A 16,812-nucleotide genomic window follows, 5' to 3' on the forward strand; every position below is an offset into this window, starting at 1 on the left:
CAGATGTTTTGGCCTACAACTCCCATGATCCCTAGCTAACAGGACCTGTGGTCGGGGGAGATGGGAATTGTAGTCCAAAACATCTGGAGGGCCGAAGTTTGGGGATGCCTGCTTTAAATGGTAACACAAGCCTTTTCAACTGAGCCCAGAAATGAACTGGCTCCTTCGCCCAAAGCTATCATGTGAAATGCTTGATGGTGGAAGAACGGCTTGTTTTTAATGCACTTCCCCTGACCAGTGTTGCAGCCCTGGCCTTCCTGATTCTTTATTTACTCATAAAAAGTGTTTATATACTGCTATACCGTAAAGCTATACCACAGCGGTTTAGAACAATATAAAAACACAAAACCAAACAATAACATCATTAAAAGTTAAAATCATATTAAGAGCCAAAAGAATCTTATTTTATTTTAAAAAAATCAATAGAGCATTTTAGGAGGTGTACTCTTAATTTGCCTGCATAGGCCTGGAGGGACAGAAAAGTTTTCAGCAAGTGTTTAAAAGTTGACACAGAAGATGCCCGCTGAATTATGAAAGGAATAGAGTACTGAGACATATTTTAAATATTCTCCAAAATTTGTTAGTCAACCCAGATTACACTAATCGTGGAGATGAACCAAAGAACAACTCTAAAACCCTACTTTTTAGCAGCACCCTGTGAGGGGGAAAAACAAACTAAAGGACACTGGATTTCTATTATCTGGAAATACAAAAATTACTGATTAGCACAAGGCTATTAAAATGTCACAGATAAAAATAATCTTTAAAAGTCCCTTTACTTTTATCTGTGATCTTTTGTCAGATTAAACCTGAAAGTTGCATTATAATAATATACACATGACAGTTATAATATATGAACCTCCATGTAAATGTGCAGCTGGGAGGCTAAAGGTCAACTATATATCTCCTTGTGCCTTTAGGTGAAGCCATCTTATTTGTTTCAGTATACTGCTGTCATTGACGTAAAGCTATATTAATACATTCATAAAGTGTAATATATTAAACATTCCTGTCTCTCACAGTCAGCTTGCTTCTTCATCTTAAAATACTCCAGGATTCTATTTTTGCTATTAAAAGCCAAGCCACATACGTTAGCCCAGCAGAAGAGAAAGAAAGCCTTAATAACTTCCCCTGTCAAGAACTATATATTTCTCTCATGGAAAAATGCCAAATAGCCTTTGTAATAAAAAGCTTGAACTAGTTTGCTAATAAAAGCTGCTTGTTCTGGTAACTGTAAAGGTCAGGTAGAAAATAATGTTGCCGGGCCTTATCTTTTAAAATAATGTCACTTTCTATCATTACTGTAACATTTTTGGGCAACAAATTGCAGAGAAAACAAAAGATGTGATGTCCTGACAACTAGGCCACTTGTCCATTGAAAAGCGTTAGATTGCAAAGGCGTTGGCCAATTAGAACCCCGAAATGCCACAAAGGGCATTAACATCTCCCTAGTTGCACCCAGGAAAAAAAAATCAAAATCATGATTTATTTTAAATTATAAAAGCCTCATTTTGTTTTTTTTAAAAAAGATATCCAAAGTCTTAGATGGGTGAACATTTTGAAGCTGAAATATTCTGTATTTATAAATTCAACATTGAGTGAAGAAGCTTTCAGATACTTTGCCTGGCACTCATCTTCCTGTTTAGAGTGGCATAAGAGTATAAGAAAAACTAGTAACCCCTTTCTAGAGTTCTTACACAATTTCTTGGAAGTAATTTCTAAGGCTACAACACTTAGGCTGCAATCTGACTCATTCAACACAGTGGTACTTTGAGTAAGATGAGACAAGTCCAATTCCTACAATTTTTAAGCAGGTCTTGAAAGCGTATCTGCTTTCTCCTGTTGTGTTTTTTTTTTGAGGGGGGATTATTTTAATTGGGTGGCTGAACCTAGTGGTGCTGTTCTTCTTATGATCATATTATATTTTTACAGTCACAATGGGTTGATTGTTGTTTTAAAGCACTGGCTCTTTTGACATTGTTGGTTGTTTCGAAGTTTGAAATGATGTATTTATAAATTGCTGTTTTATGCTTAGTTTATATCTTCATCCTTGCTGCCATTTGACTAAGTCTTTCGGAAAGGTAGGGGTATAAATTGATGAAATAAAACAATTGCTCGGTTAATCACTTTAATTCAGATTGGATGTTAATATAATTCTCATAAATTAGCCTGAAATCCTAAGGTTGTGCAGGGCATGAGCAGAGAATTGAAGATGGGCTTGCACAACCAGAATGGAAGTGAGGGCAGATCAGCAGGCTGCAATTCTCCATTCATTTTCAAGTTTGTGTGTCCACGTTTTAAAGCCTTTCTCCCATTAGGAACGATGGAAGAACAATGAATTGGATTTGTCCCAGGGCTGGTGTAGTTTTCTCCATATTTGGGGGTGTGCATGTTGGGGGTCCAGGGCAGACTATGGACCCTTCACATCCATGCCTTCTCCAGGTGTATCCGAACACATTCTCTTTTCATCACAGCTCTAACATCAGTGGGGCAATGTCTAGGGAAGTTTAATCAATGGGGAAGGGGCACCCAGTATTGGATCTGCTTTTCCAAGGTCTGCTTTCTTCCCTTCCATGCTTTCACCAATGAGATATTGGATAGATTAGGGATCGTCAACATGGCGCCTTCCAGATGTTTTGAACTATAAGTTTCGTCATTCCCAACTATTGGCCATGCCAGCTGGGGTTGTTGGGGATTATAGTCCCTAACATCTGTAGAGCACCACATTGACTATCCTTGAGATGCAGGCATATGTGTGTATCTATATCTATATCTTCCAAGCTTTTGCTTTGAATTGTTTTTCTACTGTATGGAGATTTCCCAGCTAGGCTGATGCCCGATTTCTGCTGTCTGGAAGCAAATCGCCTCTCCCAAAGAACACTTGAAGTGACTGTTGGAAGAATCCTGTGGCATACTGTAATTATTATCTTTCAGATCAGAAAATGGTTAGTTCCACAGGACAGAAGGTATTGTGGTGGGATTTGTTTGCAAATAGATTGAAAGAACAAAAAAACCACTTGGCTATTAAAGCACTCTATGGGCAGAGCAAGAAATTATGCTCAGTTTGGGGCTGCTGCCAACAATGGCAGCAAACATAAACACAGATTTATAGGAAACATAAACACTGGGAACAATCTAACCAAATTTTAGCACCCCCAGTCCCACTGATTCCAAAGGCAATGAGATGCGTATTGGCTTATTTTCTGCCCCTGAAGTCAGCGGGACCCAGAATTTTGTTGAATAGCCCACTGTGATAGTACTAAAGTGAAAAATGCGAGCTTCTCAAAACATGGTAAATGGGAGACATAAGCTATAGAAAAAAGTTACCCTTTGAATTCAGGACAATAATTTGTCCTTTAAAAATGCAATGGAGTTGGGACAGAACAGGACTGGGATTGATTCTTGTTTTGTTTCTTGTTGTTTTTTTTTTTAAAAAAAAAAACGACTTATGGTTTTAATGTGCTGTGGAGCGGCCTTGGGAGGACCTCTCCTGAAAGGCACAATACAGATGTCAAAATAATAAATAATGAACACTAAAACGCAGTCGTCAGAAAATTGAAATAATGGATGCTGCCCCATATAGGAAGCTACCTATCTCAGGATAGCTCAGTCAGTAGAGCATGATACACTTTATCCTTTAATACCCACGTTGGGCAAAAGATTCCTGCATTGCAGTGGGTTGGACTAGATGACCCTCGTGGTCCCTTCCAAGTCCACAATTCCATGATAAGAAGGTGCTTCCTACACAGCACAATTTTCATCAACCTTCCCAAAAGAAATAAAGAAAATTTGACGTGGTTACAACAAGTGAAGCTAAGAGCACCAAAAAACCCACAAAAAACCTCTGGGTAGAACTTTGCAGCAACAGCGATGAAAAGCTAATGCACACATCTAATATATGGACAAAAGTGAAAAGGACCTAACAGAAGCAGAAGACATCAAGAAGAGGTGGCAAGAATCCACAGATGAATTATACCAGAAAGATATGGAGGTCTCGTACACCCCAGGTAGTGTGGTTGCTGACCTTGAGCCAAACATCTTGGAGAGTGAAGTCAAATGGGCCTTAGAAAGCACTGCTAATAACAAGGCCAGTGGAAGTGATGATATTCCAGCTGAATATGCCAACAAGTTTGGAAAACTCAGCAGTGGCCAGAGGATTGGAGAAGATCAGTCTACATCCCAATTCCAAAGAAGGGCAGTGCCAAAGAATGCTCCAACTACCGCACAATTGCACTCATTTCACATGCTAGCAAGGTTATGCTTAAAATTCTACAAGGCAGGCTTAAGCAGTATGTGGACCGAGAACTCCCAGAAGTGCAAGCTGGATTTCGAAGGGGCAGAGGAACCAGAGAAGGGTGCATGCACACGAAAGCTCAAACCAATGACAAACTAGTTGGTCTCTAAGATGCTACTGGAAGGAATTTTTTTGTTTGCTTGTTTCGACTATGTCAGACCAACACGGCTACCTACCTGTAACTAGAACTATGGTCAAAGAGGATGGGAACTGTAGTCCAGAAACAGGCCATAGGTTCCCCAAATTGGGTTTCAGGGATGGTGAATGTGTGAATTTTTCCTCACTTGTATTTCTTAGCCTTCATGTGCAGCTACTTCCCAACCAACCCACATGCATGCAGCAAAATATAAGCTCTTGTCACATTTCAGAAACGATGCTTTCTCCCCCCTCATACACAGAAATTTATGTCATAAAAATTAATGCCCCTTCATGGCTCAAAAACCTGTACTCAAGCTGCATGGCTGGGCTTTCTAACAATTGACGTATCTTCCTCATATACAGTGAAGTTGCAATGGCTTCAAGTGTGCTTCTGCCTCATTCTGCAGTTCTGATTTTTCACACCAATATTTATTCACCCCGTATTTAAATTGAAGTCTCTCAGGATACCGTCCTCCATCCTGGTATCTTATTAGGTATCTCTTCACCATAAATAATAAGCCATCCTGTGAAACCTCGTGATGGCCCCAGTCAGTGCTATGTAAACATTGTTCGCCTAGCCATCAGCACAGCACTGATCATTAGGCCCAGGCAGAAATGTTTCATTTTCTCTGATAACTGAAGCCGGGGGAATAAAATTAAAATGTAGCATTTTTAGTTTTAACAGCCAGTGCTCTGTGACTTCCTGGTTCATAAGGCTTTTCTAATTATATAGCTTCCATTGACCAGAGATAGCACACAGAATGACTTGTGTTCTATACAGCTCCCTTGTCATATTGGAAAAATACTATTCCTTAAAATAAAATAAAATAAAGACTCCTATGAATTCAAACTGCCATTCACTCACTTTTTAAATTAAATACTTTCCCCTTTATGTGGGGCAATTTCACATAAATACCAAACCTGAATTTTGAAGCTGGTTGGGAAGTAGCAAGACCCTCTTCTTCCTTCTCTTGCTCATGGAGGTAAAATGATATCCCCATCTTTATTCAAATAAATAAATTTAACAAAGAGATCAATGTGTTATGACTGCTGGGACATTTTCAGGACTGACAGGAAGGTTTTCTGCAAAGCTCTGGGTGGTAAATGAACTTTCAAGGAGATGGCTTCATTGGAGAACTTCCTGAGGTTGTTTCCCCCCAGATCTTTGTCAGAGTGCCTTCCAAGCTAGCCTGCCATCCTTGAAAGAAACACCCTCTTTCAAGTCCCCAGGGCTCTTGCTAGCTGCTAGAAATATATCTATCTCATTCATTCTCTCTCTCTCTCTCTCTCTCTCTCTCTCTCTCTCTCTCTCTCTCTCTCTCTCTCTCTCTGCATGTGTGTGTGTTTGTGGCTGCTACTGTTCTCATGAACCTACAGCATCCTTTACCTGGCTATGGAGGAGCTGAGCTGAATGACAAGGAAGTACGGTATATATATAAAAAATCAAACTGAAGCAAACTGCATTGCTGTTTTTATAAGAATATGAAAGCTACAGCCGAGAAGGGGCAAGGCAGTGCTTCCCAGCCACTGCACTTGAATTCATTGTGTAACATCAACAAATGCATGAAGATTATAATTAACTGTGGAGAACAGTAATCATGGACCACAGTGCCTTTGCACTTACGCGCAGTCATCGGAAAGGAACGTAAGAAAGAATTCAAGGGGCAATTTGGAGCCCCTGCAAAAGGCTGGTGTTTGCTGAGGTCTCCTCCGTCCCTCTTAGTCAATGCCATCATTGCAAGGGATCCCAGACAAGAGTTGTGCCACACATTGAAATCTAAGGAGGGACCATCAGTGGAGGCTAGTACACTTGGGCAAATGAGGCACTGCCACCCAGCCTCTGCCTGGCCTCAGCCAACCCCATTCTGTCAGTCTTCTTCCTTACAACCCTTCCTGGGAGGGGCTCTGAATTTCATTGGCTTTGGCTTCACCTACTGCTGGTCAGCCTCTCTTCTGCTCCGCTAGTCCCAGTGGGCACCAATCAGCACTGGCATCAATATCTACCTTCATATAGTGCTTTTTTTCTTTCTTTCTAGAAAAGAAGGTGCTGCATGAACTTAGCCTTGTTACCTTACAATGACAATGACAGTGGTGCCGGAGAAGTGCCAGAAACGAGTTCTGCTGAGTTCCGGCTAAAAAAAAAGCCCTGCCTTCATAGGGAATAATTGTTAACATCATTACCTAATAGTGCAGCCCTAGACATATATATGCAATAGTAAGTTCCAGTGAACTAAAGGGAACTTCCTCCCAGGTAGGGATTAAAAGATTGGCCTGTTTTCAGTCTGTGTCAATTTTACACATGTTCATTTTGTATGACTGTTTCATTCTGTTTCTGCATCTAAATTTGTTTAAGTATAAAAATTCATATTCCAATATGTATCTAAATAATGCTTCCATGCATATTTTATCACAAAATTATATCTATCTATCTATCTATTATATTTCATATATATAATTTCATCTATATATGAATTTTATCTCAATTTACATATTTCCAAATGCATTTTATTCTAAAGTATGGAGATACACACACACACACACAAACAAACAAACAAACAAACAAACACACACACTAAAAACTATGGGTTGTATCTCTCATCATCCTCCTCCTCCACCTTTTCCCCTGACAGGGACTCAAGGCGGTTTTCAGATAAAAATAAGAACCAATAAAAACAGGGGAAAGCTCAACACAAGAATCTCTGTGAAGAGGTAACTTGAATTGATAATGCATAAATAAACGCATTGCTTGTGTACTGTGTACTGCATATGGAACTTAAAAATTACTGGGGTAAAACAGAGGGGAAATGATCGTTATGAAACAATTAAACATTGATAGAATTAAAACTAAACCATGCAAATACTTACAATAAAAAAATAGTCCTACTCAGAGTAGACTCACTAAAACGAATGGACACAACTAACTAATTGTGTCCTGATTTCATGGATTAGGGTGAGTTTATGGAAAAACAAACAAACCATCACCTACTGTAGATATTTGTGCTGATAAAGGAACAGGTAGAGCTGATGTTGAAACATCACCCTCAAGGAGAATTAGAAGGGAAGCAGGGGTTCTTGCAACAGCAAAATGTCAGAGGCAGCCAAGTGAGTTGGGTAAGACTAGTAATGTTTCTCATTGGGGTTTCCATGCAAGACAAGGTTTTCCCCTGGATTTTGTATTACGGGAAAATTGAAGCAATTTCAGTGTTCTTCCCGTAGGCATAAGCATCCAAGAGATGCCTAAAGAGTTCCTGTGAGATATATATGAGAGAATTTGGGGGTATATATCCAGAAATTCTCAGGTAGTAGCATCCCTGAAGAAACAGAAACTGGACAGAAGAAAACGGAACCACAACACGCACGTAAAACTTTGTATTGGTAAAAATGAATAGGTTGCATTACACATTAGGAATGCTAATTCTGTAATTATTGTTACACAATTAAAAATCGTGTTAGGGCCTGATCCACAGATCCCTGCCCCTGGCCATAAAACAGTAGAATGTGTAAATGCTGCAGTGTGCAAGGACCTCCTGCTGAACAAATGACTGGCGCTGTCAACTGAAATCAGTATTGCTTTAAATCACTTCCCCCTAGCAGGAATGTAAAACCTGTATCAGCCGGGATGTAAATTTGATTTTCTTTCGAATTCTGCCCTGCACTAATAGCATTTACGGCGGCTGCATCCACACTTTCCAAGGCAACACACAGAATCACTCCTTTGGGGAGGTGGCAAGCACATCTGACGTCCCACAAGAACCTGAATAGATGCTCCCCGAACAGCAGCCTTTGGATACACGGGGCACAAACTGGAGGGCAATCTGTAGATGATCACCTGTTTCCATTGCCTGCTTCCCGCCCAAGTCTTTAGAACAGCTTGTGGCCAGTATAAATTGCAGATACATAGCTGGTTGTCACGCACTCTCGGTGGCTGTCAGGGACTGGGCAGAGAAGGAATGGTGGAGACCTCCTCGCCAGCCAGAGAAGAAGGAGACAGTTCAGAATTACAACAGAGGTTTGAGGGAGGTCTCAGCTCAGAGGCACATGAAGGGGAAAGCTGGGAAATAATGGGAGAGGAGGAGGAAGAAGCACCAGGGGAGCGACAGCTGATGGACTCAGTGTCTTTAGAGAGCATTCCAGACCCCCCTCTCCCAAAACAAGGTGGGCCTTGAAAGTAGGAGAGCAAAGAGCTCAAAGACAGGGGGCACGTGGCAGCACCGACAGAAGTGACAAATGAGGAAGTGGTTGGAGATTCACTCAGAGCAACATCATTATTCCAAGAGGCCACATTCCCAAGCCTCCTTGTCTTGTCTGTTCCTGGCAACCTGCCATGGGGGTTGGTTCCTCTGCTGCCTGACAGTGGCACACATTTGCCTCTGTGGTTATATGGAATTTAGGGTGAGCTATGCAGGACACTATGAGGGACCCAGGTGGCGCTGTGGTTAAACCACAGAGCCTAGGGCTTGCTGATCAGAAGGTCGGAGGTTTGAATCCCCACGACGGGGTGGGCTCCCATTGCTCAGTCCCAGCTCCTGCCAACCTAGCAGTTCGAAAGCACGTCAAAGTGCAAGTAGATAAATAGGAACCGCTACAGCGGGAAGGTAAACGGCGTTTCCATGTGCTGCTCTGGTTTGCCAGAAGCGGCTTTGTCATGCTGGCCACATGACCTGGAAGCTGTACGCCGGCTCCCTTGGCCAATAATGCGAGATGAGCGCGCAACCCCAGAGTCGGTCACGACTGGACCTTATGGTCAGAGGTCCCTTTACCCTTACCTATGCAGGCCACTGCCTTATACTGACTCAGACCATTGCTCTATGCAGCAGTAATGATGACTATACAACTTTCCAGACAGATGAAACCTGGGACTGTTTTGCACCCTCTGTTGCTGAAATATGACCCTCCTCCACCCACACCTATACCAGCATTGTGAGATCTTTAATAGGAAGAAGATCAATCAGGAGAGCAACCAAAGGTCTTAAGAAAGAACAACGCTGCATTTGTTTATGGAGCAGGCATAAACAGGCTAACAGAGCATCAGAGAAAGGGCTTTTTGTGATGCAACTTGATGCACCGGTAGAAACCTATGTGAAATGCACATGGTGGTGGGTGGGAAGCATTCAAAATATATTTATTTAATGCATTTTAACCCCCCCTCTATTTTTTTCATGAGGAGGAATCTATGGCAGGCAGAGAAGTGATGTACAGGGACATTATTCTCCGCATAACGCAAGTAACATTTAGTCACTTCCTAGTCATGGTTTGTAGTCAGTCAGTCATCTGTCCTATCCATCTGCTCAACACCCCAGTTTTCCCTCCCCTTCAATCTAGTTGATCTATATCAACAACAGCAACTGGTTCTTTGAGGAAAGTAAATGTACCAGTAATGTATATGGTAATGAAATACTGACTGTGTGTGTGTGTTTCTTTTCTTTCTTTAATTTTTTTAAAAAGCAGTAACCTTTCAATATGCCAAGTTAAGTTTGTATAAAGGAGATACGGATGATATACGACGTGATCCAAAAGAAAATGTACCTCTTTGTTCCAATCCAGAGAAAGTTAGTTACTCCTGAGTCCTTAGTAGGATTCAAGTTGTTTTGGTTATTTAGAATATATAGGAATTGCCATTCAATCTAAAAGATTGAATGTATCCACTTCTCATCCGAGTGCTGCTTTGCTCCCCACAACCCTCTCTGCTCCTATTTGTCATTTAATAATAGTACATGAATAAATGTTACATTTTTAATTGCTCCTAAGGGGTCCTTGCTGTGATGCGAAATAAAATAAAAATAAAAATGGTGGCACAATTTTTTTGCATGTCAAATAAAGATGCCTAGCTTGCCACAAGTAATTTTGCCCCCTGGGTTCAAGTCGACTATCCCTTCACCATGTATTCAGTAAATGAGGGACGTGGGAAAGCATTCATTGGCCACACCCTTCCCCTTGGTGCTTAGACCTAGGACTCTTCCAAGCAATTGGGAACTCAAGCTGATCAGGGTTCCCAGTGTCACTGTGGTCTAAACCACAGAGCCTAGGGCTTGCTGATCAGAAGTTCGGCGGTTCAAATCTCTGCGACAAGGTGAGCTCCCGTTGCTCAGTCCCAGCTCCTACCCACCTAGCAGTTCGAAAGCACATCAGAGTGCAAGTAGATAAACAGGTACCGCTCTGGTGGAAAGGTAAACAGTGTTTCTGTGCACTGCTCTGGTTCGCCAGAAGTGGGTTAGTATTGCTGGCCACATGACCCAGAAGCTGTCTGAGGACAAACGTCGGCTCCCATGGCCTATAGAGCGAGATGAGCGCCGCAACCCCAGAGTCGTCCACAACTGGACCTAACAGTACCTTTACCTTTACCTTTACAAGCATACAATTCTCTCTCTCTCTCTCTCTGTGGCCACTATCACAATAACTTTGAACACATGGCTATGAGAATTTGGGTATGGCTTTCAGGAACAGGTCCTACCGCCTGTCATTCATTCATTGAAGGAGGCAGATGGGATCTTGTGCGCATAGGTGGGTTGTTGTGTACATAGGCCAAACCCTCCAACATTTCTCTAATGGTAATAATAATAATAATAATAATAATAATAATAATAATAATAATATTTATTATTCAAACCCCACCCATCTCTAATCCTATCTCGCAAGTAGACTGTTTAAGTAAAGGCCAAGCCCATTTGCATGCAATCAAACATATTCCATAGCTACCAAGTTATTCAGCCTTATGCTGAATAGGCTTCCTCGCGAGAAAAGGGAAAACTTGGCAGCTATGTATATTCATAATTCGATAGGACATTCTCCCTAATAAATAAAGGATCAGGGTGGTAATAAGCACGGCTTATCACGAAGGGAAATGGCGGGTCCAGTAAGTCATATGAAGTGTGACTCGTCCTCTTTCTTTCAATCAGCTTTTGCAAAACTTTGTTTACACATATACAACTCTAGTGTTAAAATACATATCAGTCAAGAAGAAGAAGAAGGAAGAGTAGTAATAGTAACAGCAGTGGTAGTATGGGCTCACTCACAAGCTAAAGCCTGAGAAGAATTACCTTGGTCCCTATTTTTGGGATTGTTTAAATGCATATGAATATGAGGAAAGGCCTTCTCCTCAGAGATGACCACTGTATGCAGAGGCGTCTTTGCCTTAGGGCCTAGTGGCGCATTGTGCCAGGGCACCAGCCTCTGGGGGGTGCTGGCAGGGCGCAACCAGCCACTAAGCCCTATGCTGGTCCCGCTGCCATGCTGTGCCTCCTTCTCCTTTTCCCCACGCTGTGTGCACGCTGGTGGCAAAGCCTCTCCGGAGGCCGCACTCTCCCCTTCTTGGCCCTGCGGCTCTCCATACGGCGATGGCTCAGCTGAGGCGGAGCAGCGAGGCCTCCCGGTAAGGGGGAGGCGGCGAGCATGGCGGGCCTGTTGTGGGACATGACGGCGGCAGAGGAAGAGGCACCGTGGTCGGGGCCTGGCGGGAAGGCGCACCACGCTTCCCAGGAGGCTTTGGTGCTGCTCTTTCCCGGCCAAGGCAGCTGCTGAGGAAAGTGTGGGTGGGGGCGCCCTAGGGATCCCTGCACCAGGGCGCGGGACAAGCTTAAGACGCTACTGACCCTATGTATATATTTCAACACTTTCTCCCTTCCACATATCCATTATTGGATAAGTAGGGGAAGGACTGTGTATCTCCCTGCTCTTGCAGACGGTTACCTCCAATGTAATACTCACTCCCCATTTTGTTTTCTGAGGGGATCTGCCACCATTATAATTTCATGCCTCCCTTTCCTGTTGATTCACCTGCTCCTAGACCAAGACATAACTGGGCTCAGGCTGGCAGCCAATTCGCCATTGCTTTCTCTTAGTTGCATTCGAGGTAGTTCAAACGGTTTGCTCTTTGACAAAAGGGTTCTGACTGCGATGGCCTTCTGCACTAAGATGTTTTGTACTGTAAGATCAAAGACTGTTCTAAGTAAGCGTTAGGAGCACAACCAATTGGACATTTTGAATTCATGTCATATGAGGTAGCCACTAAATTAAATTCCTCCTTAGATTTTCTTTGGCATGCCTGAAAATACCTTGCAAATATTTCTGGAGCCTAAAAAGTGTGTGTGTGTCAAATAAAAATAAATGCTCATATTTTGTTTTTGAAGTTGAAAAGTAATTTAAGAAGCATAGTCACGAAAGCAAGCAGCCACACACTCAGAAACTTTTACAGTACGGTAACTGCTCTTGGAATTATGCTTTCCGGCTTTTACAGTGAAAGTATGCCATTGCATCTCTCTCTCTCTCTCTCTCTCTCTCTCTCTCTCTCTCTCTCTCTCTCTCTCTCTCTCTCTCTCTCTGTGTGTGTGTGTGTGTGTGTGTGTGTTTCTAATGTGGGGGTTAATATAGTACTTCTGTTTGCCCTGGTAAATCTAATATTTTAGTCAAAGAGAGCCGTTCTAAAGTGAAATGCACAAACATGTGATCACATGAAGATGTACACTCAAAAGAAGAAATGTATCTAGAAATACTGTACCTAAGGCTGATCGAACATGACCTTCTAATGCTATCTATCCTATTTGCAGGTGGGAAAATGGGGCAGGGGATATTGCTGAATATCCTCCAAGAGAGGGTGGAATTTTCTAACAGTTTGGGCTTGTGTGTGAAAAAGAAAACCTTATTCTGATAAATTTCAGCACAACAACAACAACAACAACAACTTATTTATACCCCACCCATCTGACTGGGTTCCCCCAGCCATTCTTGAGTCAATGAAATTATATTGTTAGTTCACACTGCTGACTGAAGTGAGTCCCCACTGGAACAAATGCAGGCTAAGCCCATTGTATCATCCAACAATAATATTGGACAAGATTAAAACTGGGTCCACAGTTGTGCTTGATTTTTTTCACCACAAAAGTCCCCCTCCCCCCAGAAAAAGTATTTTTTGGGAAGAAAATTCTGCCTCAGTTCCAATCTAGGCACACATATTCTACATATATGAATCATGACTCATGTCCACAGCTATGCAGATAGCTTCTTGATAGATGTTATAGTAACACATGCTATCTATGCTATCTATACTATACTATACATGTTTGTGTTGTTGTTTTATCCTTTGTATATATTTAAAAGATCTCTTGGTTGGTAGTTCTGGAAGAGTCCTGAAAGAATAAGTGACAGGATTGAGGTTCTCAGGAGGGGAGGTATAACAGGCAGGTGGTCCCTTTAGTATGTTTACTTCACATCTATGTTCTTTCCAAACCTCAGAAATTTTGTGTGGCTGCTGTTGGTTCTCGGATATGAGATAATACAATATGTCTCCTTGCTCTTGCTGAACTGTGTGTATTTTAGGACTTAGTTAAATTAGAAAAAAAAAGTAAGCATGCGCATTAGAAAACCTTGACTAACCATCACATTGGTCTTCAGAAATTCTTTATCATAAACTATGGAGGAAAACTGCACGAGCATATGGCACCTAAATAACTGGACTTGTTACTAGCATCTGCATCTCAGAAAAGTTTTCTTCAGAAGTTTCTTTCTGAATCCAAACTTTAATGTCTAAAATTCCTGGTAGAGGACAAGGATCCTGAGATTACGTTAAGGGTAGCCAAATTCTGCCATAAAACTTAGGGAACAAGCTGTGCTATCATAATGATTAAGGCCTTAAATGATATTTTAGGTTATATGTTAGTGATTAAGTTTTAATTTATATATATATTTAACTGTTGCTATATCTGTATTGTCCCTGTTATACCTAATTGCAAATTCAAATGTATCCCTATCGTGTTTTATGACTTCCTTGATGTTGTATGTGGTCTGTGACCGAAATAATAAATTATATACGTTGAAAAAAGTTTCTTTCTGGCTTCCAGGGAATATCATGGTTTCTTTTTCAAAAAGTGTTGCGTTTTGCCCCCTGAAAAACTCCCAAAGCAAATTTGGCAAACCCTTAAATCAACAGCAAGAGGTATCAAATGAGGATCGATAGGTGTCTAGAAAACCACACAGAAAGGAGGCACTGATGACAAAGGAGACTATGCTGAATGAGCAAGGGTGTCAAGAGAAAAATGACAAATTTGCTATTGGTGCCTGTTAATGGGGGTATCACATGTAGAGCGAGAGAAGCAGTTTTTCCGCTCTATTTGATGCTGGTTAGAATTCATTTGGAGTGCAGCATTCAGTTTAGGGCACCACACTCTTCTCCAGATATAGACAAATTAGAAGCAATTAAAAGGACATCATCAGAAGTGATAAAAGATATTGAAAATAAGACCCAGGAGAAAAGATTAAGAGAAGTGGACATGCTCAATCTAGAGAAAAGAAGGCAAAGGGGAGACATTATAACTTTCCACAACTGCAGAAAGGGCCATCAGAAAAGCAGTGGGGAACGATTATTCTTATTAGCCAAAAGGGACAAAACATGAAGTGAAGTAATTGGCTGTGGCTGCAACACAGATAATATAGGCTAAATATTAGAGAAAGCTTTATGTCCTTAAGAGCAATTAGACTATGGAGGAAACTGGAGATGTTCAAGGCTAGAGTTAATGGTAACCCATTAGAATTTAAGGGTAATTAAATCAATCCTTGCACAATACACAGGAGGTCAGAGAAGAGAGACCCAAACAAATGATTTGCTGTGGATCCCTTGTCTGTGTACCATGGTGATGATCTAAAAGGATGTGGGTCGCTGAAAGGTTTGTGCCACACTGCTTTATTCTCCATTGAGCATTTCCTATTGAATAAGTCCTGCAGTTGTTTCACAAGGGAAATGTACAAAGGCGGTTTCTGGGCTTTTGAAACCCTACAGGGTGGAGTGGGTGGGTGGGTGGGGAGGTTTATAATTTTAAGGATCTAAATCAGGCAGCGTAATCCACAATAACTTGAATTTGAGCAAAGTTAGGGGAGCTTGGGAAAAGAATTTGAAGTGCGGCAGCTACTAGCATGTGGGGAAGGCATCACAGCGAGACAACCACAAACATCCTCTTTCAATGGCTCGGAAATCTGGCGAAGGTTACAGGTGATCATCTTTCCAGGTGGCTAGAGATTCTATCACAGCATGAGCAATCACACCACAAATTGCCATTTAAGTTTACCTTTGGAGGACTAAATGCAAAAAAAGAGAAAAAGGCCTTGACATTTTTAAATAAAAAATAAACAACGTTGGTTCAAGAAGGGAGAAATGAGAGGAGACTAATGTTTTCTTGCTAGGTGTGGGATTCAATATGCTTCTTTGCCAGCACAACCACAGATTTGAAACTCCACGAGGAGAAGTAATCTAGAGCAATGTAACAGTGGATTCAGAATGAGTTAATCACATTCATTTCCCCTGCATTTCTGTTTTAAATTCATCCTTCCTAATCAGCATTGCTATTTCTTTTTATTTTTGTAAAATATGTTTGGATACTGTTACATCCATTAAATTATATCATGCAGATGATTCTTCAAACTTTGTCCTTTAAGCACACACGCTTACCATATTGCCGTGTCTCCAATTGCCCTCGTAAATTGATATTCAGGGTGTTACTATTTCTATATAACGCCTTCAAAGTCTTGGAGCCAGATTTTTTTTTAGGGATCTCCTTGCCCATTTGATCTGCAGAACTGGCACTGCACTTGTGAGAACTCAAACTTTTTTAAAAAATATTATTATTCAGGAAAGTCTACCTGGACCAGGAATTCATAGGGGTGGAATTCAACATAGCACTAAGGAGACCATATTGTCAGCACCAGCATTTTTGCTTGGCTGACAGACCAACCTCCCTTCTTTTGCCTCCACACTCTGGTCTGTAGGTTCTCCCAATCCTCAAAAGCCCCATTCCATTAATGGGAGTCATTGTACTGACTTACGCTAGCAGAATGGGTTATCTGAACCTGACTAATTATGTGAATTCATTTTTAAAGCTGTTGATTTTATTTATCTTTTGGTAATTTTACTCAGTCTGCCATTTTTATATTTCTGTTTTTATAGCTATTTCTTATTAATTATTTTATATTATTTGATGCAAAACACACACACACACACACACACACACACACACACACACGGTGGTATATAAAACTTGCTAAATAAAAAAAAATACGATATGCACAGAAAAGTTACAGTCTTGCAAAATAAATCATTGTTATTCAGTATTCAGATATCTTATATACAACAGTGCGAGACTTGCCTAGCTAAAGGAATTCGCAGGAATCACAAAGACAAAGTGTTGTGGTACCTGAAAATAAAATAATAATAATAATAATAATAATAATAATAATAATAATAATAATAATAATAATTTATTTATACCCCACCCATCTGGCTGGGTTTCCCCAGCTACTCTGGGTGGCTTCCAACAGAAGAATTAAAATACAATAATTTATTAAACATTAAAAGCTTCCCTAAACAGGGCTGCCTTGAGATGTCTTCTAAAGGTCTG

Source organism: Zootoca vivipara, chromosome 4, assembly GCF_963506605.1.
Source record: "Zootoca vivipara chromosome 4, rZooViv1.1, whole genome shotgun sequence".
Classification (NCBI taxonomy): domain Eukaryota; kingdom Metazoa; phylum Chordata; class Lepidosauria; order Squamata; family Lacertidae; genus Zootoca; species Zootoca vivipara.